We start from the raw sequence: 24,153 nt of genomic DNA, 5'->3' as shown, positions 1-24,153 counted from the left end.
TTGTGTAGGGGAAATAAGGCTTTTCTCCCTCCCAGTCTCCACATCAGTCTTTCCCAATTAATTCTAATTCGATGTTCCTGTCCCTGTTTCATCCATGTATCAGAGCTGCAGAGTGAGCGTTGCTGTTGGACTCTGCCACGCTTTGGTACATTTGTATTAAAGCTGCTTTTGCTGACACCTCTGACCGTGAGGGTTTCATTCACCTAAAGCCCTCATTTCATGACAGGGTCCCACATTGCCCCCACTAAGCTCTGCCTTTTCCCTTGGCATTTGCTGTGCAGAACACACAGCTTAAGAAAACAGGAGAACAGAATTGTTTCCAGTCCAATTGTAAGATTGTGTCAGTGTGGTTAATTCCATAGAAGAGGACAGAATCTGCAGATCTCCCAGCTGATACCAGCTGAGGAGAGTTTTGTAGAGATACTGTGCTCCACATTTAAATACCCAGTGTTAAAATAAGCCTATTTGCATGGGGAATTATGCTGACATCTGAAAAAACAATATTGTCCAGTAAGGGATCCCATGACACCAAAATAATGGAGGAGGATTATAAGCTGAACTCTTTGGTACAAAACATTTTTACAGTTTTATATCTACTCTCCTTCAGATTCCTTTGTGTCCATGTTTGATTGTGCTCAGACAGCCTTTGAAAATCTCCAGAGGCTGAGCCACTGTCCCTGGAGATATTCAAAAGCCACCTGGACATGGTCCCTGGCCAACAGCTCCAGACACTCCTGCTAGAGCAGGGCAGATCCAATCAGCCCAGAGCTCCCTTCCAACCTCAATCGTTCTGCATTTCTGTGATACCTTTCTCATACTGAGGGTAATGACAAGAAGTTTAAAATTTCTTTATGTTCCTTCAGGGGTTTTGTTCACCTTTGCCCAGGGGAAAGGAACTGAAGTTTCTTTTCAAAGGAATTGTTTCAGCACTGCAGACCTGAGCTTAACATCTCAGCAGACTGGGAGCAGCACAGAAGATAAACAAAAGATAACAACCATTAATGAACATCAACTCCAAACATCACCCCTGGCATGGTCAGAGACACCGGGTCTGGTAAAAGAGAGATGAGACAAGCAAGAATGAGAACTGAAATATCAAAGGAGAAGGGATCGATAGGAAACCAAATACTACAAACTGTGTAACTTGGGACCAGTGAACACTGAACCAATGAATTTCCCTGGGTTGTGATTGTAGAAGCACAGGAAAAATCTAGTGACAACCTTGGGTGATGGAAGGATTTTCTCTGCATAACTCACGCAATGTGTGAATGAAATGATTTCTGTTGCAAACCCTGGCCAAAATAAAGTAATGCTTTCATTCTCTGGCACTTAAAAATGCTGTAGGAGAATGTTTGTATTTTCCCACACTATCAGTGACAAGACCATACACCAGGTGAACTTCAAGAAAACTTTTAAATTAATTTGAGGACAGTTTTCACCTCTAGCACATTCATTTTTCCTTCCTTTGGTGAGTCTCACACATAGAGCGTGGTGTCTGACATCTGCCCCGCGGAGAAAGTCAAAATGGTGAGAGCTCTCTCCTGTGGCAGAGAACATTAAAAGCATCCTGAAAGAATAAACCTCTCGCCAAGAGGTTACATGGGAAAGCATCGTGAAGAACACCATGAGACAGGACAAGTCATCCACTTAAAGATGTGCAGAACAAATCAGGAGAGGCAACAAAGAACTGAAAAGGGCATATCCATCACAGAAACTCCTTAGGAGGACGGGTAATTATCTGACTGAAAGGGCAAGTTCTCTTTCTCCCTCTCCCTTATATTTCAGGCAGAAATGCCCCAGAAGAAGAGAAAATAGGATGGATGATTTATCCTTCAATGAAACCAGGCACTGACCCATGGCCAGTGGTGGAATCAGCCAGAAGGCAGGAGAAATTCCACTCCCTGTAGGGGCCTGGGTTCTCAAGAATGAACTTTCCTGCACCACTGATCACTTGTCTGCACCGCCTGCGTGGGACCAGGGTGTTCGGATCGAGCACAGGACAAGCACTCAGGGATGATGTGAGCAAGAGTCGCTGATCAGGCACAGATCTGACCTGCTTTGCTCTGCAGCAGCATCTGCCACAGCCCTGTGCTTAGTTCAAGTATCAAATAATAAATTCCCTTTGTGATTGTCTGCTCAGCGTCCTTGAGTCCCTGCTCAGGTGACAAACAACTGCCTGAGGTGGCAAACTGGGGAGTGAAGCCGTGTCCGCAGTACTCAGGTGCGGCCTCAGCAGTGCCGAGGAGAGAGGAGCCATCACCTCCCTCAGCTGCCGGCAGCATTTTGCCCAAGGCAGCCGCGCACGGCAGCGACCTTGTGTGCTCCGAGGGCGAATTTCTGGGCGCGTTGGGCACGAAGCGCTCGGGTCCCTTTGGCAGAAGGCGCTGCCCAAGCTCGCAGCGCCGCTTTGTGTCCGCGGCCCGGGCGTGGCCGGCGCTGCTCCTGCCCGGGGCAGGGCCCGGGGCCCGGGGCGGGTGTGTCGGGGCCGGGCAGAGGCGCCGGCGCTGCCCCGGCGAGGCGGGGCCGGGCGGGAGCGGCCCGAGCGCGGCTCCGCTCGGCTCCTGTGCGGCTGCCGCGGAGCCGGGGCCGGGCACGATGGCGGCCGGGCTGGGGCCGGGGCTGCTGGCCTTGGCCTTGGCCTTGTGGCCGGCAGGTGAGAGCCGGGCGGGGAGGGCAGCGAGCGGGCCTGGGGAAGGAGGGACCGCGACAGAGACAGGTTCTAAGATAGGGACAACGACAAGCAGGAGCACGAACAGGGACAGGGACAAGAGCAGAGACTGGGAAAGGACAGAAGCAGAGGTAGGGTAGGGAACACGGGCAAAGCCGGGGCAGACAGAGGGACAGGGGCTGTGGCTGTGGCTGTGCCGGGCCGGGGGCACCGGGAGCCCGGGACAGCGCCCTCGGTCCGTGGTCGCGCCCTGCCCGATTCCTGCGCTCTCCCTCCGCAGGGCTCTGGGCACAGCTGAGGCTGCAGGAGGCCGGCGGAGGGCTGCGAGCGCCCGGGGACTCCGTCACCCTCTCCTGCCACGGATCCGGATTCACCTTCGCGGATTATCATATTTACTGGTACCGTCAGGCACCTGGACGCCGCCCGGAGTGGGTGTCCTTTATCAGTTCTCCCAGTGGCAGTGCAGTGTTCTACGGGGCAGCAGTGAAGGGTCGGGCAAAGATCTCCCGGGACAATTCCCTGTCCGTGGCTCTTCTCTCATTGCGATCCCTGCAAGCTCAGGACTCTGCCCGGTATTTCTGTGCTGTTCACACGGGGACAGGAAACCCAGCTGAGCTTTAACACAAACCTTCTGGGGTCTGGCTCAGCACCCACCGAATTTGGAGATGGTGAATTCCAAAGTGGTTCAAATGTTCCAAAGTGTTCCTAAGAATTCAGGGGTCATCCCCATGCAGCGCCAGTGATCCTGGCCTTCAATCAAGAGCTCCTTTCCCAACACTGAGGCTTTCCTTCTCCTGAGCCCCAGTTGCAATGTTCTATTCTGTACAGGAGGTTCCATTTTTTTCTGTCATCCAGTCAACCTGGTGACTGCCAGGCTGCAGTCCCACTCTGCCTTCCTTGGTCCCCTTCTTAAGTGGAACACACAAAGCACCTGGGCTTTGGCAACACCTTTCCCTGCTTCCTTTGACCCTTTTGGGGGCCATGTCCTTGCACCACTGAGAGCAAAGCAGTGATGCAAAGGGCCTGATTTTCTTTCAGGTGCATTTCAAGGTGATGAGATGCAGACAACCAGCTCTGCAGGGTGGTGGCCAGCAGGGGACACTGGGACCCTCTGTTGCACTTACAGCCCCTAAACCTGCTATATTTACATGGCCTGGTGTCAGCAGTGTCCTGGTGAAGCCCTGCAGTGCTGCTGCAGTGCCAGGGCCATGGAGGCTCCTACAGCCACACAGCCCCTTTTGCCCACACGAGGTTTTCCTGCCAGGCTGACCAGAGCTCTGGGACACTGACCATCAGCAGGCTGGAGCTGGGGTCAGTGCACTCAATTACTGCACCCTGAGGGACCAGAGAGACATTGAGGTGTTCCTGAACTCCATGAGCTTCCTCCCCTCCTGCATGTTCACGTGGGTCCCAGCCCATGCAAGGGGAGAGTCAGTGAGTGGGCTGTGCCTGGGGTCAGGGAAATGGGGTCTCACTGCTCCTGGGGGCTTGCAGAGGAGAGGAGTGGAAGGCAGGGGAGAGAGAAAAGAGGACTTTTTCCATTTAAAGGGACTGTCTAGTCCACTTGCTGAACCACTTTCAGGGCAGAACACAAGTTGCAGCATATTTCAAAAGACACTGTCCAAACATCTCTTAAACAGAGACAGGCTTGGGGCAGTGACCACGTCCCTAGGGTGCCTGTGTCGATGTTTCACCACTCTCTCAGTAAAGAAATGCTTGCTAATATCCAGCCTAAACCTCCTCTGGTGCAGCTTTGGGCAACTGTCACACGACCTATCACTGTGTACCAGGGAGAACATCCCTCTCCACTTCCCTTCCTAAAGAGGCTGAGAGAAGGATGAGGCCCCTGGCCTCTTCTTCCTGGTCTAGACAAATGCTCCCTGGCCATGCACCCAACTGCTTCTTTTCCCATCCTCCAGCCCCCATTCTCGGTGGGCTTTTCTACCCTCTCCCTCTCCTTCTTACCCCTCCTATCCTAATAGTCCTCACCACAAGGAGCCATGTCCAAGTACCCAGGGAAAGAGGGAGGAGGGTAAGGGTGCAGACAGTCTGTGGGGTGGGCAATGCTCCCAGAAGAGTGGTGGCAGTCAGGACAATGACAGTGTCAGGGCTCAGAGCTGTCCCATTCTGTGGTCACAGGGAGAGCCCTGGGTTCCTGCTGAGGAGGGGAAGGACACAGGGCAGGCAGTGTCCTGGCTCTGCTGAGCAGCCTGGTCCCTGCAGGGTCCTGGGTTGTCTTTGCTGATGGGCAGGGGTCCAGCAGGGCTTTGAGAGGAGGAGGCATTATATTCTTCTCTTTGCCTCAGAGATCAAAGGAAGCTTTTGTTAAGAACAAAGATCCTTTTAACTTCAGATCCAACAATGGCTAGAATCGGATGCACGAAGAACAAGACCTGGAGACCAGAAATGGCACTTCCCAGTAGGAATCTCTCAGCTATAGACATCAGAGCAGGGGCTGAAGAAGCACTTATGCTTGTTTTGCTTTTACCCTTTATGAGTTCATCCAGGAGCCCTTTGTTCATCATTTTGGCCTTCTTGCAAAATTCTTGACTTACTGCTTTGTCAAGAAAACCTCATTCATGAGGTTCAAGGAGCTAATGTCTGAAAATGAGCAGCTCTCCCAAATCCCTCCTCTGTCCAGGGCCATAAGCCATGGGATTCCCCCCAGAAGATCCCTGGAGAGCCCAGATTCTGCTCTCCTGAAGCCCAGGGCTCCAGTCCTGGATTTGCAGTGCTCTCTTCTCCCTGGATCCTGAGCTCCAACTGCATGGTCACTGCAGCCAAGGCTGCCCCAACCACCTCACATCCCTCACCAATTCTTCCTCACTGGCAAGTAGAGGTCCAGCTCTGCAGCCACCTGTGTCAGCAAGTTTGCATCAGCACACTGCAGTAAACTCCTGAGTGTGTGTGCTCAGCTGTGCTGTCCTGCCATCAGACACTTGACACACTTCCAGCACCCCATGAGGACTGGAGCCCAGGAATGTCCCATTTGTCTAAAGAAGGCCTTGCCCATTTTGTCCCATTCCTCTCATGTTTTCTAGCCATATATCTGTCTTGGGGATGGCTTAAATTCCCTCTCCATTTTTGGTTTAGTTTCTGGTTTTAGTCTGGAATGGTCACGGCCTCCCCCGGCTCCAGGAATATCTCAGTGGGTGAGGGGCAGCAGGGATCCTGTGAGGGCTGGGGCCAGGGGCTGCTGCTTCCTTCTGGTGAGGGTGCTCACCTCAGGATCCACAGGGCAAGGGTGACTGACTGGAGACACTGCTGCCCTGTGTTTCTTGCCTGATTTTTTTGTTTACCTTCGGGCTGTGACGAGGGCTGGCCAGCTTTCTTCTCTGCTTCTCTGACACTTGGGAGCCCAGATCCAGCACGTGCTGCACCAGGATCTGGTAGCCAGGAGGACACCGTGCCACTGCCTTTGCTGAGCTCGGGATCAGCCATGGCTGGTGAACTCTCCAAGGGATCAATCCCCCGCCCAGCCCCGCTGTTGTCTGCCACTGTTTCACATTAACTCTACACCCCGTGTCCGTCCAGCCCCGAGGGGCTCCTGCCAGAGCTGCAGAGTTTGTGCTACACCTTGATTACCACCCTGGGAATGCTCAGCTCTTGCCATTCCAGCCTGCTGCTCCAGGCTCCTGTTACTGCCTGTCCCTGTGTATGTCCCTAGCCCCACAAGGAACGATGCCTATTAATCTGCTTCTGATTCCATTTAACAGCTCTTGCAGCTTTCCTGGGGGAAAGACAACAACAATGATCAAAGCATGCAGAGGAAAGCCAACTCCACCCCAACCAAAAGCAATTAAGACAAGCCCACCATACCTCCCAAAGGACAAAGGAAACAGCATTTTTCTGTGTTCTAAGCACAGTTCTTGGAGGCTGATTCCCAAATTTTGTGTGCAGGAGAAACTCAGGTATTACCAGAGCAGCCTAAGAAATATCTCATTGACTATTTCATGTGGCAGAGCACAAAGCCTGGAGAAAAATCCAGACAAATAAGGACTCAAAGGCAAGGATCCCAAAATACAAAGATGTGGGAGTAAAGAGAGGAAGGGGAAGGATGTTTAAGTTAAAGTATCCAAAGAACTGAGGGGAGTGAATTTACCCTCATCCTCCTGCTAAGTAACTTCTCCACTCTTGTGGCATTTGCACACAAGTGTCCAAGCTGCTTCAATAGCTTTCAAAACTCCAATGCTCACCCTAGATATGTGGCCTTTTAAAAGCTCCTTTCCCAGGCATGTTGTGTTACTGCCTGTGCCACTGCAGTAGTGCTGCTGAGGGAATTCTTCAAGCCCAGTGGTTGCCATTTGCAGCTTTGGGTTTTAGATCGATTTCATAAGTGTGTATTGCAGATGAGAAGAGTTGTATGGAATCTGAAGTGATGTCATTCAACCAGCAGATAATGTTCATTTCTTTATCAAGCCTGTATTTCTTCTGCCAAATATAGCTCATGTGCATTTTAGGTTCCTGTAGTAGTGATGAAAATAAAGTTTTATACTAGGCCAAAATGCTGTGGGTTCTCTGTGCTTTTTCTTCTGAACCTGGGACAGAGATTGCCGAAATCCAGCTGTCCTAAAGCCCACGGGGATCATAAACAAAGCTTTGATAATGGAGATTTCCTGTTGGCCGAATGTGTCTTTTCCAGAGCCTGTGCAGGGAAGTGTCTCTCTGGCACATTCAGGAGCTTCAGTGAGGAGAGACCTTGCAGAAGGCAAGAGGGAGGAAAATGCTCATAGCAGCAGAGAAGAAACCCTGCTGTTGTCTGGCACTCAGGGAGAGGAGCAAGGGGCCAGCAGGAAGTGATTTTGGGTGGTTTGATGGAGTGATAGTTTCCATGGCAACTTGGTTCTTACCTAACAGAGCCCAGCTCACACCTTCCCCAGCTCAGCCCCTCTCACAAGCTGCAGGCAGGATGCTGTGGTCACCATTTGTGACTCAGTCACAGCAGGAAGGATTAAGCCTCCCCTGCTTTTGAAAAAACAAGTTAACCACATTCTGTAGGGGAAATAAGGCTTTTCTCGCCCTGGCTGACATCCTGCTGGCTTCAAGAGAGCCTCTGCACAGCTCAGAGCAAGATGTGCTGCATTCAGCTTGCTCAGGTCAGAGCCTCAGAGCCTGCAGACACCCAGAGAAGACCCTCAGCCCTTGCAGCAGCTGCCTGAAATTTGCATGGCAAATCCAATTCCAGGATATAATAACATAAGAATAATAACATAATAATAACAGGATAAAAAATAATAATAACAAGATAAAGAAAGGATATAATAACATACAATAATAACATAATCCAGGGGGAGCTGTTCACCTGGATTTTTATCCTGATTTTCTAATTACACCCAGAACCATTTTCTCAAGCACTCCACACCTTTTCCTAATCTCTCAGGAAGGTTTATATTTTGAGAATACTGCCTTAGACAACGATATTGTAATCAGATGCACAGGAAAGAAAGATCAATGATGAAGTGCTGTTATAAACTCATAAAGTCTTGATGAAGTCTGGGACCAGGATTGGATCGTCCACACCTGCTCTGAGAAGGAGTTTAGAAAGCAGGGGGGTCCTTTCTCTACCTCATAACTCGATGGGAGGGATTTCCTTTCACAGCTCGACCCTTTCATGCCCTCAGCCTCCACATCAATCTTTCCCAATTAATTCTAATTCGATGTTCCTGTCCCTGTTTCATCCATGTATCAGAGCTGCAGAGTGAGCGTTGCTGTTGGACTGTGCCACGCTTTGGTACATTTGTATTAAAGCTGCTTTTGCTGACACCTCTGACCGTGAGGGTTTCATTCACCTAAAGCCCTCATTTCATGACAGGGTCCCACATTGCCCCCACTAAGCTCTGCCTTTTCCCTTGGCATTTGCTGTGCAGAACACACAGCTTAAGAAAACAGGAGAACAGAATTGTTTCCAGTCCAATTGTAAGATTGTGTCAGTGTGGTTAATTCCATAGAAGAGGACAGAATCTGCAGATCTCCCAGCTGATACAGGCTGAGGAGAGTTTTGTAGAGATCCTGTGCTCCACATTTAAATACCCTCTGTCAAAAAAACCCACATTTGCTTGTGGAATTATCCTGAAATCTAAAAAAAACAATATTGTCCACTAAGGGGTCTCATGATACCAAAATAATGGAGGAGGATTATAAGCTGAACTCTTTGGTACAAAACCTTTTTACAGTTTTATATCTACTCTCCTTCAGATTCCTTTGTGTCCATGTTTGATTGTGCTCAGACAGCCTTTGAAAATCTCCAGAGGCTGAGCCACTGTCCCTGGAGATATTCAAAAGCCACCTGGACATGGTCCCTGGCCAACAGCTCCAGACACTCCTGCTAGAGCAGGGCAGATCCAATCACCCCAGAGCTCCCTTCCAACCTCAATCGTTCTGCATTTCTGTGATACCCTTCTCATACTGAGGGTAATGACAAGAAGTTTAAAATTTCTTTATGTTCCTTCAGGGATTTTGTTCACCTTTGCCCAGGGGGAAAGGAACTGAAGTTTCTTTTCAAAGGAATTGTTTCAGCACTGCAGACCTGAGCTTAACATCTCAGCAGACTGGGAGCAGCACAGAAGATAAACAAAAGATAACAACCATTAATGAACATCAACTCCAAACATCACCCCTGGCATGGTCAGAGACACCGGGTCTGGTAAAAGAGAGATGAGACAAGCAAGAATGAGAACTGAAATATTATCAAAGGAGAAGGGATCGATAGGAAATCAAACACTACAAACTGTGTAACTTGGGACCAGTGAACACTGAACCAATGAATTTCCCTGGGTTGTGATTGTAGAAGCACAGGAAAAATCCAGTGACAACCTTGGGTGATGGAAGGATTTTCTCTGCACAACTCACACAATGTGTGAATGAAATAGTTTCTTTTGCAAACCCTGGCCAAAATAAAGTAATGCCTTCATTCTCTGGCACTTAAAAATGCTGTTGGAGACTTGTTGTTTTTTTACCACAGTTTCAGTGACAAGAGCATCCACGAGGTGAACTTCAAGAAATCTGTTACAGTAATTCGAGCAAATTTTGTGCCTACATGCCCCTCTAGCACATTTATTTTTGCCTCCCTTGATAATTCTCACACATAGAGTGTGGCATCTGATACCTGCCCTGCTGAGCAAGTCAAAATGGTGAGAGCTCTCTCCTGTGGCAGAGAACATTAAAAGCATCCTGAAAGAATAAACCTCTCTCCATGAGGTTACATGGGAAAGCATCGTGAAGAACTCCATGAGAATGGGCAATATTAAATAGCTTTTTATACCACTGAATCTTCCTCCTGTCTTATACAGCATTAAAAATATAATGTCATAATCATATTCCTGCATCTGCTGGATCTCATCTGACCTGTCTGTTTTGTGCCCTGAAATAATAAACGGTTCCTGGTAAAATTAGATCTATTGATGTAAACTGAACTTCTTTCTCTGATCTCTCCTGCCACCTTCTGTGCAATGAGTTCATTGTTCTCACCGCACTTACAATTTCATGAAATCTAGGAAATAGCTCAAGCAGGAGAAAAAACACAAAAAACGTAACAACCACGCAACCACTCAAACCCCACAATAAGTTTTGCTTCTGCACATGCCAGAAATTAAATTTCTTTGCTCCTCATTTGCATTCTGGCCTTGCCTGCAGTTGCAGTTGGAAACTCTTGCTAAGTGATCCAGAGGCTTTAGAAAGTCAGGGATCAAGAAGCTGAAAGAGCTGAAAAACTCAAGTGAGATTCAGAGAAGCTTCATTTGAAACTTTAAACTAAAGCAGGCTTAGAGCAGAAAATTATTTGTAACAGAAGAAATGGAGTAGAATATGGGAAGCACTTCCATCACTGTTTTCACAATTCCTTAGGAATCTCAATCTCAAATACTGCAGCAGTCCTCCACTTGGGCTTCCTGCCTGTGTTATGTCAAGATCAGACTAAATATCTTAGTAAGTCCCCATTCCTGACTTGGGATCAGAATGGTGTTTTCTCTCAGATTGTGCCTTGAATTCACAGGTGAAAAACTCTGTTTTTGCTGAATTCTGTGATAAGCTCTTCTCTTTTCCAAATGTCAGGAAATATTCCCTGCAGGGAAAAAGAATGCTGGTAATGAAAAGTGGTGTGTAGAAAATGACAGGAGGAAACCCAAGGCACACCCAAGTGAGCTCCACAATGTGCAGGTTAATTCAGCTACAGACTTGGTTTGATCTGGATCTTATTCAGGATGCAGTGAGTGATGTGTGCTCTGAGTGGGTGCAGGAAGGAGAACAACACGGGGTTGATTCAGGACATCTCTATTATTGCATTTCTGAAAACATCCCATAAGCAAGTCATCCACTTAAATATGTGCAGAACAAATCAGGAGAGGCAAAAAAAGAGCTGAAAAGGGCATATCCATCACAGAAAGTAGTTTAAGTATGGTTAATTATCTGACTGTAAGGCCAAGTTCTTTTTCGGTCTCACCCTTATATTCCATGCAGCAGATATGGTCTCAACTGAAGTATTGGGAACCTGATCTTCCCCTGCAAAACTCCTCAGGACTGGGGACTACAGATCTCCTGGGAATGTCTTTCTTTCCAAAGGACAGTTTTGAAAATAGGTGTCAATTTTGTGATTTCTGTATGAAGGGTCTTAGTTGATTCCTGACTATGCCAAAAGCTTCCCACAATCAGGGCACTTCCTCTTTTGTGATGTCTATTGAAACATAACCCGCAAGGAGACAGAGTAGAGACACCCCAGCCTTCATCAATGGGCACTTCTAACAGGCATTTTGCACCTACAGTTTTATTTTCATGACAAATAGAGTCTCTGGCCATGGTCTTCCACCTCCTTGGGAGCACTGCTAGATCATCCTTGGGAGAACATCTTTCTCTAATACTTGACAGGAGTCACCTCCAGAGGCTGAGAGTTTCTGTCCTCTTCCCAATGTCCTTATCAATGCCCACAGCCCTGCACAACATCATCCTGAGGATACATACACAGGGTTAGGTACCCCAGCCACAGGGACAGCCCAAGCAGAATTGTCACCAGTGGCTCCACACCTAATACAACTAATGCTTAGACCAGATTTGATTCCAACCCACTCTGGGCAGATCTGTTCTTATCTCAGCCCTTCATGCCCCACACTGGATGCCAAATAAGGCTGTTGTGGTTTAGGAATGGTATTTCCCAGGTTAGTGTTCCCACTGACCAACTCCAAACCGAGCATGAGGGTCTTTCACAGGGTCACAGAAAAAGTGGAAAATTAGAGAGGGCTTAAAAGAAAGATAGGCACCATACAGGGTGAGAGACAGACTGGAGAGCACCAAGAGCTTCAAGTTCTGCTCGTCCTGCCCCACCTCTCCCCCTCAGTGTTGTCACAGACAGAGGGAGGGAGCAGGAGGGAGTGGCCCTGAGAGCAGTGCCAGAGGCCCAGGCAGGGCAGGTGTGGGCAGAGCTGTTGTGCAGGCAGAGAGAAGGTGGAGAGAGGCGAGACAGAGCGGGGCTGGCCATGTGGAGTGCCCTGTGCGTGGGCTTATTGCCCATTGTAGGTAAGTGCAGGCAAGGGCTGCTGGCCCCAGGAGCTGAGCGTGGCCCTGTGCTCTGCACGGCTCTGGGGAGCTGCTGAGCGCTTGCAGCCGGACCTGTTCCCCGGCTCCAGCTGCCCAGCCATGCCTGGGGAGCACGGGGACAGCAGCCCTGCTCCTCTCCTGCCCCTGTGAGCTCGTCACCTCCATCCAAGCTGCTTCCCCTGCAGCCTGGGCACACGCAGGGCTCCTCCCTGCTGCACTCAGATCTTGGGGCCCAGCGCTGTGCCCTGGCACTGGACACTCTGCTCCTGGGGCCACTGCGGCCCCTCTGGCACACACCAGCTGCAGGATGGCAGCGCAGGGCACCAGCCCCATGGCCTGTGACACGCCTTTGTCTTTGCTGGGCTCATCTACAGCACTTTCAGGGACAGCAGAGTGGGTTCCTCACCATCCTGTCTTGGCAAGGACAAAGGGATTTGTCATCCCATGGGGCAAATGCTTCCTGCTTCTTTGGGGAAAATCAGAGAAAGCTTCCTGTCTGACAGGGAAAAGGAGGGAGGGAATTGTGGAATGTCCTTCCTTGTGAGCCTTGACACCTGCTGCCAGCTCTGTCCCTCTGTGTCAGCTGGCTTCAAAGAGGAGGATTTTGTCCAGTACCAGTCCAAAGCCCCACCAGCATTGTCCTGAGCTTTGCTGAATCTTGGAGTGACTCTGGCTTTCTTGCTCTCTCCAGCCATCTCGCTCGCTGGTGCAGCCACCTTGGAGCAGCTCCCCAGGGAACTGACTGTGACAGAAGGAGATAAAGTCACCATCCACTGCAGCATGAAGGGCGATCGCATGCGGTTCTACACCATGTCCTGGTACCGTCAGGGCCCAAGCGGTGCTCAGGAATGGATTTACAAGGAGGATGGTACCTATGGAGCAGGTTTCCAAGATCGCTTTAAGATAAAAGATGAGAGATCCAGGAACAGGTTCCCACTGCAGATCGCAGCAGCAAAGCAAGGGGATTCAGCAACGTATTACTGCAGATCAAAAATCACCCTGGAGCAGCTCTGCAGTAGAGTGAACCAAAAACCAACAGGTGTGGAAGACAGATGTCTCAGCATTTCTGTCTAGCAGCTGGTCCCCAGGGCTCTTGTCAGGCAATGGCAGGTGCAGGAAACATCCCTCTGGCTTGGTGGCACTAAAAGGCAGTGGAGGGAGGGCTGGGAGAAGGGCTGGCACCATTTCTGGTGCAGGAGGATCTGTTGTGGCAACTGCCCAGGCTCTTTGGGCAAGTGCAGGTTTAGTGCACGTTGCCTGGGCTCCTGTCCAGCACAACCTCATTTTTCCTCTGTGCCTTGGCTGCAGAGCCATGGGATGATGCAGATGTGTTGCTGTAGCTGCCAGAGTGCTGTGGTGGATGGAGCCAGGCTGTTTAGCAAAGCCAGGTGAGCAGGGATGAGTTTGCTCTGGGTGGCTGCTACAGAGCACCTGATGAGGAAGGAGGAGTTGAGAAGGTGTGGTGAGTTGCCTTTGGTTGTCCTCCAGGTGCTCAGCAAGGTGCTCTTTCAGTGACCCTCCTCTACTGGAAAGGGGGAAAAATATACTATTAAGGCTTGTGGACTGAGACAAGGACAGGGAGATGTCCCTGCAGTGCCATCATGGTCAAATATATGGACTTGAGGATATGAATTTAAATCATTGCTGATCAAATCAATACAGGTTAGTGAGAAATCAGAACAATTCATGAAACATCTCCTTCACCTGATCACTGCACAGGGATGGGGAATGTGGCTTACAATCAGTTCAAAACATGTTTTCTCTGCCATTTCTTCCTTGTCATTCTCTTCTCCTGTTTTAGTGTGGAGCCCACCCCATGGATGACATTTCTCTAGGAACTTCTCCAATGCAGTGAACGTCTTCCATTTGGCTGCAGTTCCTCAAAACATATCCAGCAAGAGTTCTTTCCATGGGGTGCAGCCCTTCAGGAACGGGCTGTGGCACTGTGGCTCCTCTGTAGGACACAGGCTCTGTCAGAAAACCTCCTCTGTTCTGGGCTACTCACTGCATGGCAGCACAGCTCCTGTCAGGAGCCTGCTCCAATGGGAGCTCTCCATGGACTCACAGGTTTTTTCAGGCCTTATCCACTTGCTCCTCTGTGGGGTCCTGCACTGTCTGCAGAGTCAGTATTTGCTCCACCAACAGTCCCCACCAGCTGAGAGGGATAAACCTTGGATTTCAGCCTTGGGCAATTGGGGAATATCTGCTCTGGTCTCTTCAGCACCTCTAGCCCCTCCTTCATATATCCTCGTCCTTGCTAATTGCAATACTGATGCTTAGAAGAATGAGTCCTGACTGAGACTGTGAGATTATACCTCAGTGTTTGTTGTTCTGAAGGCCCAGACTACACCAGCTCTTCCCAGCTCAGAATACCTTGGAGCAAAGACAAAACACTAGAAGGGCAGCTCTGCTCCAGTCTTCTGCAGCCTGGCAGGAGCTCAGCCCAGGAGAGGAGAGGGACAGGCAGGAGCAGGGGCAGAGACTGGACAAAGGACAGGAGAAAGGCAGGGAGTAGAGTTAATTTTCTTCATAGTAGCTAGAATGGGACTATGTTTTGAATCAGTGCTGGGAAAAGCTTTGGTAATTCAGGGATATTTGACTTATGGCTGAGCAGTGCTTACATGGAGTCAGGGCCTCTTCTGCTCCTCATTCCACCCACCAGTGAGTAGCTGAGGGTGCACTAAATTTGGGAGGGAACAGCTGACCACAACTGACCAAAGGCGTGTTCCAGGCCATAGGACATCATGCTCAGCATATAAAGATGGGGAAGAGGAAGGAAAGGATGGATATTGAGTGATGGCATTTGTATTTCCATGTAACCATTAAGTGTGATGGATGTCTGCTTTTCTGGAATAGGTTGAACTCTTGGCTGTAGATGGGAAGTAGCTGATTTATTCCTTGTTTTGCTTTGCTCACGCATGCAGTGTTTGTTTTATTTATTAAAGTGTTGAGTTATTTATTAAACTAATGAATTTTCTCACTTTTACCTTTCTGATTCTCCCCCCAGTTCAATGAGGGGGAAAGGAGCAAGCAGCCATGTGGTGCTTAAGTTACCATTGGTGATTAAATTGTGAAAAACGAATACAATGAGCACTGAAAGAGCTGCAGTTTTTATATGGAAAGGCAGAACTTAACCACATTTGGATACCTCATGATGTTTAGGCAGTCTCACAATAACATTGCAGGAATACATAACAATAGTAAATTAATTTTATCTGAGGGAAGAGTGGCACTGCACCAGGAACTGCACTGCTAAGATGGACTTTCCCAGGACATGATGAAAAACTCCTCTGCACTCCCAGCTCTGGCTCCATGTGAATAAACACAGGTGTTGTTCTTCTGAGCTCTGAGCATTCATTTCTTTCTTTAGAAGAGTAGGCTTTCATGGAAGGCATAAGGAGACCTGTGCAAATGCATGCCTGGGCTTGTGTTCCTGAGCACAGTGCCCAAGGCATCCCATCCAGGAGCTACAGATGCTGGAGGGTCAGGCAGTTGTCCCCAGGCTTTGCCCCAATTCCTATCTTTGGCTCTGTCATGTGAAAATGGGAGGCTTCCTCAACCCTTAGGGTGGGGAGATTTACTTGACCCTTAGTGTTTCATTTGTCTGTCAGTGCCCCCGGAAAACCGAGACCCTTGTGCCCAACCACCCTGTCAGTGCCCAATTAGGGGACCCTGCACTGAGCCATCCTGCTGGATCAGAGGGCAGCTCGACTGACTCAGTCAGGAAAGCACCATCAGCCTCAGGGAGACCCCTCAGCAGGTCTGCCCCTTTATTGGAGTGGATTCCCTGCTGCTGGTGACTGCCAGCGCCCGGGAAGGATTCACACTGACAATTTCGGAATAACACTTATTAATATAGAATCATGACAGGTTAAGGTTCACAGATTATCAGTGATAGTGTCTGACTGCAAAAATATGCTTGAAGGAATGCAGACACAAGCTCTAATCCTCAATAAAATGTTCAGTGCACACAGAGGATGATTCTTACCCAAAAAATGTCCCTATGGGGGAGAAAACAGGTTCAGCCCATCCACTGATCCCAGCAGTTATAATGGTGTCTTCCCTAACTTCTCCTCCGTTCTCCACTTACTTTTATGATTTCTTTGTGTTTAGGTGGAGCTTGAGTGACTCTAGCCATGCATACCTATGTTACTGATGGGTGCAAAATCCTCTTGCTTTGCTTTTTAAGATACAGCCAAAATGAACACAGGGCACGTGCCCAGTGAGGGGAGCTCGTACCTCAGGAGTGGGTAACTTTGGGATGGAGGGGTACATTAATATTATTATTAGCCTTTAATGAAGCAAGTTCATCTAAGGAGAGGGATTTCACCACAGCTGCTGGTTCAGCAGTAGGATAACTTCCCCTATCTCCAATGGTTGACAGGAGGAACGCAGTTTATCAGCTACAAAATACCTACAAGTTCCCCTCCCTGCAAGGATTCCAACAGAGCCTGGCAGTGGTGCCTCCTCTCTGTCTGCCCCACCCTCCATTCCATCCCCCATAAGCAGGTGTGTGTGGGGAATCATAGTGGAAAAGGTTTCCAGTCATGCCAACTGCATTCTATCCAGTGAGCAGCAACTGTGATTCACCCTGTCATTTCCATGCTGTTACAACTCCTGTTAAGATGCTGTCCTGGGGTACAATGCAAAAATGTGTATTCTATCACCATCTGTTAAAATGTGGGAGGGGTGGTGATCCTTATCTCTGTGGGAGATATCCTCTGCTGATGTGCCATCTGATGATGATCATCGTTATCTTTTCACAACCCATCCTTCTTCCAGAAGATATATTCTGTTAATGGGCCATTAAGTCCTATTGTGTGACTGATAAGATTACATCATCCCATTGGGAGATGCCCCAACCAGGGGCAGGAGCCAAGCCTTTCCTACCTAGATAAAAAACTGGGGTTTGGGACCCGAGGGCAGTCCTTTCCACTGGATTCCAGAGGAAAGTCGGACCATTTCCACATCATCGCTGGATCTTCGGAGGAAAACTGCACCTTCTACAGGAGCACTGCTTCAACTGAACCACATCTGTCATCCAGGAGGACTGCAGCCACCATTTATAGGGACTGCTACCAACACCCTGACTGACTGACAGGGTGTCAGGTTGTATTTCTGACTTTGTTGGTGGTTTTTCTTTTATATTATTGCATGTATTTTATTTTTTCTCTTTTCTCCTATTAAATTGTATTACTGACTTGGAGTGTCGCACTGGTTTAACTTTCAAACCAACACAGATGCAATATAACTCCTCAATTTCTTCTAATTGTACCCCCGGTTCCTGTCCACAGGGTCCCCAGTCATCTTCCCAGAGGTTCTAAGGAAGGATTGCTGCAGTGGAATAATCTCACAGCACTGCCAGTCAGACCAATGTCATCTGCCTGGCAAAGGCTACAAACACAAAGAAAATGCCACTTGATCTCTTCTGTCACCTCCCTCTTTTCTTGTAGGTGTCAGCAGCCCAGAGACTTCCCTGAACAAATATTCCAGCTCACTTTTCAAATCAGTGCTTTTAGTTGTCAGTTCCATACCTGACATTGTGACTTACTGTTTCACCTTCAGTATCTACTTTTCTGTGATCACCTGTAGTGTCTCCAGGGAATCCATCACCAGTAACTTTCCTCTGTTTTGCTAGAAAGGGATGGGATGTTTCTGTCCAGAGAAGAAGATAATTCCCACCACAGCCTGTAAGAGAAAAGTTGCCTTCTTGACAGATACATGCCAGAACCAGCTTTCCATCAGTAAAAGCCTTGGACACAGCCTCTGGTAAATGTCTGAAGGAATTGGGTGGATGTTCTTAGAGAGAAGGTCAGAGTGAGCTGTTTCTCCACCTGCCCTCCCCCTAAGAAGAAGAAATTTTTGTTAAAATACAAATGGAGATTTTTCAGGATTATGCTGGAAGGGCCAGGATAATTTATTTTGCAAAGTGTTGATCTCTCAGCAAGGGCTGAAGGAAGAATTCCAACAACCATGCACAAACTAGCTCCAAAATGCACTTTCACCTGCCCAGGGACCCTAGGACAAGAGGAAAGGGGGCCTCCCTCTGTTCTCATTTCCTCTTGCTGGAGGTTAGGATATTTCTCTCTCTCTTTTTTTTTTTTTTTCTTCCTCTCAGGGAATTTTTCTCCCATCTGTAGCCTAAGAGATGGGAATGATGATACTTAGGAGAGAAAAGAAGTGGCCAGGATGAGGAGGAGGGGGAAGGGGTGCAGCTGGCTGCAGATTCTTAGCTGGGGGGCTTTCTCTGGGGAATTGCAGAGATATGGTGAGACTGAGATGGGGATCAGGGGCTGGGCTTGGGCCTCTCTGTCTTTCTGTCTTTCTCTGTCTGGTACCAGAGGGGAGATGGTTGTGGTCTTGGTGCTGAGCTGCTGCTGTGGTGACAATTTGCTGCCACTGCAGAGATTTGGTCTTCACTGCTTTTCTTTACCGTGGGCAGGCCTCTGCTCACAAGAGTGGCCATTGAACTGGGACCTTTTCTACACCAGATCTCACCGGGAGGGACCCTCACCATCTGCTTGGGTGCCTCGAGGGAATCCTGAGACCCCAAACTCCTCTCCCTTCAGGGAGGGAGCATCCCCCACTGCTTGTGGGAGCCCTGCTACCACTGCCCGGCCTGCAGTTTTCTGCTGCTGCTTAGGCCTTTTCGCTACACTTTAACTCCTGTGTCCACCCAACCTCCTGTGGCTCCTGCCAGAGCTTCAGAGATTTTGCTAGGCTTTGTTTGCCACCAGAGTGTGCTCACCTCTGTGGTTCCAGCTCGCCACTCCAAGGTTTCTGCTACAGCACATTTCCCCACCCAGAGCGGCACTGAGCCCGGCTGCTCCCCGTGAGTTTGGCAAAGGGAGCGGCCTCCCCTCTCCTCCCGCGCCTGAGCCGCCATCACCACGTGAGGGAGACGCGGCCGAGCTGGCGCCACAGCGCCCCCTGCAGGGCAATCATCGCACCCGCCCTGCCCGGCCGCGAGCCAGCAGCGCCCCTGCTGGCTGTGCCCGGAACTGCACCCAAGGGGAAAGTGCCTGCAGCCGAGAGCAGCTGGGACTGGGCTCTGCTTCTGTTTGGTGTCGCTGCCGGTGGGGTTGTTTGTTTGCCTTGTTATGCACCTTATGAATGTCGTTCTATTTGTCCAATTTATCAGACAACAAGATTAAACTTGGCAACAATTTTTTAAATAGCAACAACTGTATATAAAGGAATACAATCAGATACATATATTTGAGTATATAGAAAATCTGGCAGTCAGTAATTTAGTATAATTGAGGTTTGTATAAAGCATAAACAAAACCAACCGGGGGTACTGGGAGGGGCTCACCCTTCCTCACATCCCAAACAATCAAGCCTAAAATCACACTTATATACACTATGCTAGTACATATTAATAGAGAATTTTCTGGAAAGCTCCTCCTAGTTTCTATTCCTAAAATCTTCATCACTATGTTGTGTTGGCATGCTCTACTAGTAGTTAGGGGTCTCTCATCCTTGTGGGGATCTTATTTCCAAGGAAGGCTCTTTGTCTTCATCAGTGTCTGCTGTGTAACCTTGCAGGGCGTGCAAGTTCACTAAGCTTGGGGTTATGTAACTAAGCAGTGTTCCCACAATAAAACCTTATTCAACTTCCATGCCTGGAATCATCCCAATTTGGCCCATTCCAAGGTCGACACTTTTTATTTCTAGATGCTGCTTATCAAACCTACATCCTTCTACTACTCCCACCTAACATCTGGAGGATTCCATCTGCTTTGTCTCACCATTTCCTTTTTTGCTTTGTAACAGTTATTTTTTATTGATATGAATACAATTTTGCTAATATAGTTACGATTTAGTTAGCACAAATCACATTTATCACATACTTACACTTACTGGTAAAAAACTGATGTTCCTTTTCCCATATCTTTGCCTGAAAGCCCCTAATTTCAAAGTTATAATAATTCAGATGGACAGGGGTCATATTCTCTATTCCAAGGGAGGTTCCCACCTCCCTTGGCAGACATTTCTCTTTCAAACCACTGTTCCAGGATATTGACAGCAAAAAGAAAGGCAGAACTGGGCTTTTACAGCAAAGAAATGCGAACATGTATGGTTTGTGGAAGGTTGTGAGTACAGGTGTGTCTCTGTGGCCACTCAAAAGGAAAGGGGCTGTTTAACAGCCCAGGAGATCTCAGTAAGGAGCAGGGGGAGGTCTCACTGCTCTGGGAAGATTTGCCAGCCAGGGCAGGGGATGTGAGAGGCCCCTGTGTGTGCCCAGGCCTGTTGCATGAGGTGTTTAGGGCTTGTTCTCTTTTTCATGCCAAGGGTTTAACCCACTGGAAACTTCATATCAGCACATTCCCCAGCTTTCCTGCAGGACTCAAGCCAAAAGGAAAAGAAATTGACACACTCAAGGGAACAGCAGATGAACATGCTCCTGTTACCAATGGGAAATAGCAGCATTGCTGTTATAAGCATTGATTAAAAATGAGAAACACTTCTCTATCCTTGGGAACAACAACAGTGCAAACAGGAGGAAATCATGCTATTTGCTTTTTGTGTCTTAGAACTGCATCTGAATATTAGGAAAATGCTCCACAATTACAGCCTATCATTATTCAAAATGACTAAAGCAAGATAAAAATCAAAGTAAAAGACAATTTCAGCCAGCTATAATCAGACGTTCCCCACATAGAAACTCACTGAAAAGCACATACAAATAAGTCAAAACTCCAAACACTGGCCAACTCAGTGGAGAATTAATCAGTTCACAAGATTAAAAAATTAAAGTGGAAAAAATTCTGATCTAATTGGGACAAAAACTCGCATGACTCGTATAAAAATGGAACTCAATTAAGAAATATTAAAAATTAAATAGCTGAATAAATAAGCATCTTTAGGTCATTAATGCAAAGACAGTCAATGAAAGCACCATCAGCTGAACCAAATATTTTCAGAACAATTTCTAAACATGAACAGATTTTTTCTTTGACATGCAAACAGGCTTTAAGGACAGATGTGCCTAAAGAAGGACAAGAATTGCTTAGGGAATACAGAATAAAAATAGATACAAAATAATTAAGCTTGAGTTACTTCTTCCCAGATACAAATCGGGGCAATATTTCAAGGATGTTAATACTAACTACGCAATCCACCAAAAAAAGCAAGGATGAAAATGTTATTTTTAAAGTTGGGAATCCTCTGGAACAGTGTTAGATGTTCAGAAGTAGAGCAGTGTAGAGGCACAGAAAAACAAAAGGGAGCTCCTCAAAGACATGAAAGAGGAGACATCACGTGGCACTGAAAAACCCCCAGATGTTTTTGTAGAACTGTCTAGCACAGTGCGAGCTACGGAGCACAGTGACTGAAAACAACTGAACCACCACACACAAACTGCCTCCCTCCCTTCTCTTGAAGGGGGAAACTTGATGGCCCCACCTCATCTGTTTTTCCTCAGATAACTCTGTGCACATACACCAATTAGATTCCTGGAATAGCATAATATATAGCAGAAAAGCATTTTTTTTCAAGACCTATTTCTTCACCATTCACCCTGAGATCTTGGCTCTTGAAAACAGATCATTTCAGACATTTGATCACCAGCTCCAGTTGAACAAGTGGGTAGGAACCTTCTGTATTTATGTTTCCATTTTAGCTCAGAATTATGTTCTTCTCTTTGCCTCAGAGATCAAAGGAGACTTTTGTTAAGAACCAAGATCCTTTTAACTTCAGATCCAACAATGGTTGGGAACAGATGCATGAAGAACGAGACCTGGAGACCAGAAATGGCACTTCCCAGTAGGAATCTCTCAGCTATAGACATCAGAGCAGGGGCTGAAGAAGCACTTATGCTTGTTTTGCTTTTACCCTTTATGAGTTCATCCAGGAGCCCTTTGTTCATCATTTTGGCCTTTGGACACAATGCTTGACTTAAGCTTTGTCAAGAAAACCTCATTCATGAGGTTCAAGGAGCTAATGTCTGAAAATGAGCAGCTCTCCCAAATCCCTCCTCTGTCCAGGGCCATAAGCCATGGGATTCCCCCCAGAAGATCCCTGAAGAGCCCAGATTCTGCTCTCCTGAAGCCCAGGGCTCCAGTCCTGGATTTGCAGTGCTCTCTTCTCCCTGGATCCTGAGCTCAAACTGCATGGTCACTGCAGCCAAGGCTGCCCCAACCACCTCACATCCCTCACCAGTTCTTCCTCACTGGCAAGTAGAGGTCCAGCTCTGCAGCCACCTGTGTCAGCAAGTTTGCATCAGCACACTGCAGTGAACTCCTGAGTGTGTGTGCTCAGCTGTGCTGTCCTGCCATCAGACACTTGACACACTTCCAGCACCCCATGAGGACTGGAGCCCAGGAATGTCCCATTTGGACTTGCCTTTTCCTTCCCCATCAGCTGATGTGTAGTAACCACCCACCAGTGTCCCTGCTGCTGATGTGGCCTCTAATCCTGACCCTTCTGTTGTCAGCTGGCTCATTGCACATCCCAAAGCACAAATTCCAGCTGTTCTCTCAGAGAAAGGACAATGCCCACTCCTTGCCTTCCCATCCTGTCCTCCCTGAAGCCTGGCTTCAGTCACTACAGTGCTCCTGGAAGGTCTCCCACCACATTTCCATGATCCCACAGCTCTGCCTCCAGCCCACAGAGTTAGAACTCAAAGATGAGAGAGCTGGGGGTGTCCAGCCTGCAGAGGAGAAAGTTCTGGGGAGACCTCAGAGCCCCTTCCAATGCCTAAGGGGCTCCAAGTGAGCTGGGGAGGGACTTTGGAAAAGTGCCTGGAGTAACAGGACATGGCAGAATGGCTTCCCACTGCCAGAGGGCAGAGTTAGATGGAATATTGGGAAGAAATTCTGGGCTGTGGGACTGGTGATGCTCTGGTACATATTGGTCAGAGCATCCCCATCCCTGAAGTGTCCAAGGCCAAGATGGACTGTCCTTGGAGCAACCTGGGATAGTGGGAAGTGTCCCTGCCCATGTGAGAGAGATTGGAAGTGGATGATCTTTACTGGCCCTTCCAACCCAACCCAACGCAACCCAACACAACACAATTCAATCCAACTCAACCCAACCCAACCCAGCCCAACTCAACCCAGGATCCTCTCTTGGAGAGGGCCCCAGGCCATGTGCCCTGACCTGCACTGCACCACACATTTCCCTTCCTGGGTCACGTCAACTGTCCCACCACTTCTCTCTGCTGTCCATGATGTCATTGCCTTGCACAGACTGCTGGAGCTCTGATGTCTCATGTTTGCTCCCCTACTCCGTGTGTTTCTGCACAAGCACTGTAAAGGCACCCAGCCTTGGGATTTTCCCAGAGGATTTTCTTTCCCCTCATAGGAATTCCTGTGTATATGCACACTCTCAAAGTGCACCCCTTTCAGCCCTTTGGCTTCTTATTATTAAGTCTGTCTTGTTCATACCATTCCTCACATGTTTCCTACCCACATTTCCCACTGCTTTCTCACTTGATTACAGTTCTCACTTCTGATTTAACCCATTCTTCCAACCACTCTGATGCCAGAATGATTTTTGCTTTTATATTTCCTTCATACATATTCGTAGCTCTGTAGACTATTGTTAAGTAATTATAGAGTTCCTAGCTAGCTTCAGTACTTTTCCCTACCCTTTGCAGAAAGACAAAACACATTCCAGAGGCTCCAAACCCCAGGGATCCAAGGCGCCTCTCCTATCTTGATTCTTCCTGGGAGCCAAGGATGAAATCCCCTCCCCAGACATATTTTCATAAACAAAGTTTAGTTCTTATCCTAAAGAGGAGCTACAGAAGAGCTGGAACCAAATGGGGGGAATGACTTCATCACTTGCATTTCTAATTGGGGATTCTTGTCAATTATGCTAATTTGCTAAACTTATAGAACTGTATTCACTCTTCGAAGGGTGGGCATTTTTCCTTATCTGTCCCTTGGAGGCCTCCAATAAAGACCAGCCTTTATATTACCTCCTATACTAATACTGTCTCAAAAGTGTATTGT

General features: G+C 48.2%; 1 protein-coding gene across 1 annotated transcript in view; it reads left to right on the top strand.

Annotated features, from left to right (window-relative positions):
• The window catches only part of LOC106864004 (M1-specific T cell receptor alpha chain-like), a 370,462-nt gene that overhangs the window by 232,589 nt on the left and 113,720 nt on the right, over positions 1 to 24,153 (top strand). The window lies entirely within an intron of this gene.

This window comes from Sturnus vulgaris, chromosome 27, assembly GCF_052056855.1.
Source record: "Sturnus vulgaris isolate bStuVul1 chromosome 27, bStuVul1.hap1, whole genome shotgun sequence".
Classification (NCBI taxonomy): Eukaryota; Metazoa; Chordata; class Aves; order Passeriformes; family Sturnidae; genus Sturnus; species Sturnus vulgaris.
Note: the sequence above shows the minus strand (reverse complement) of the source record. Positions and strands in the feature narration are given on the sequence as shown.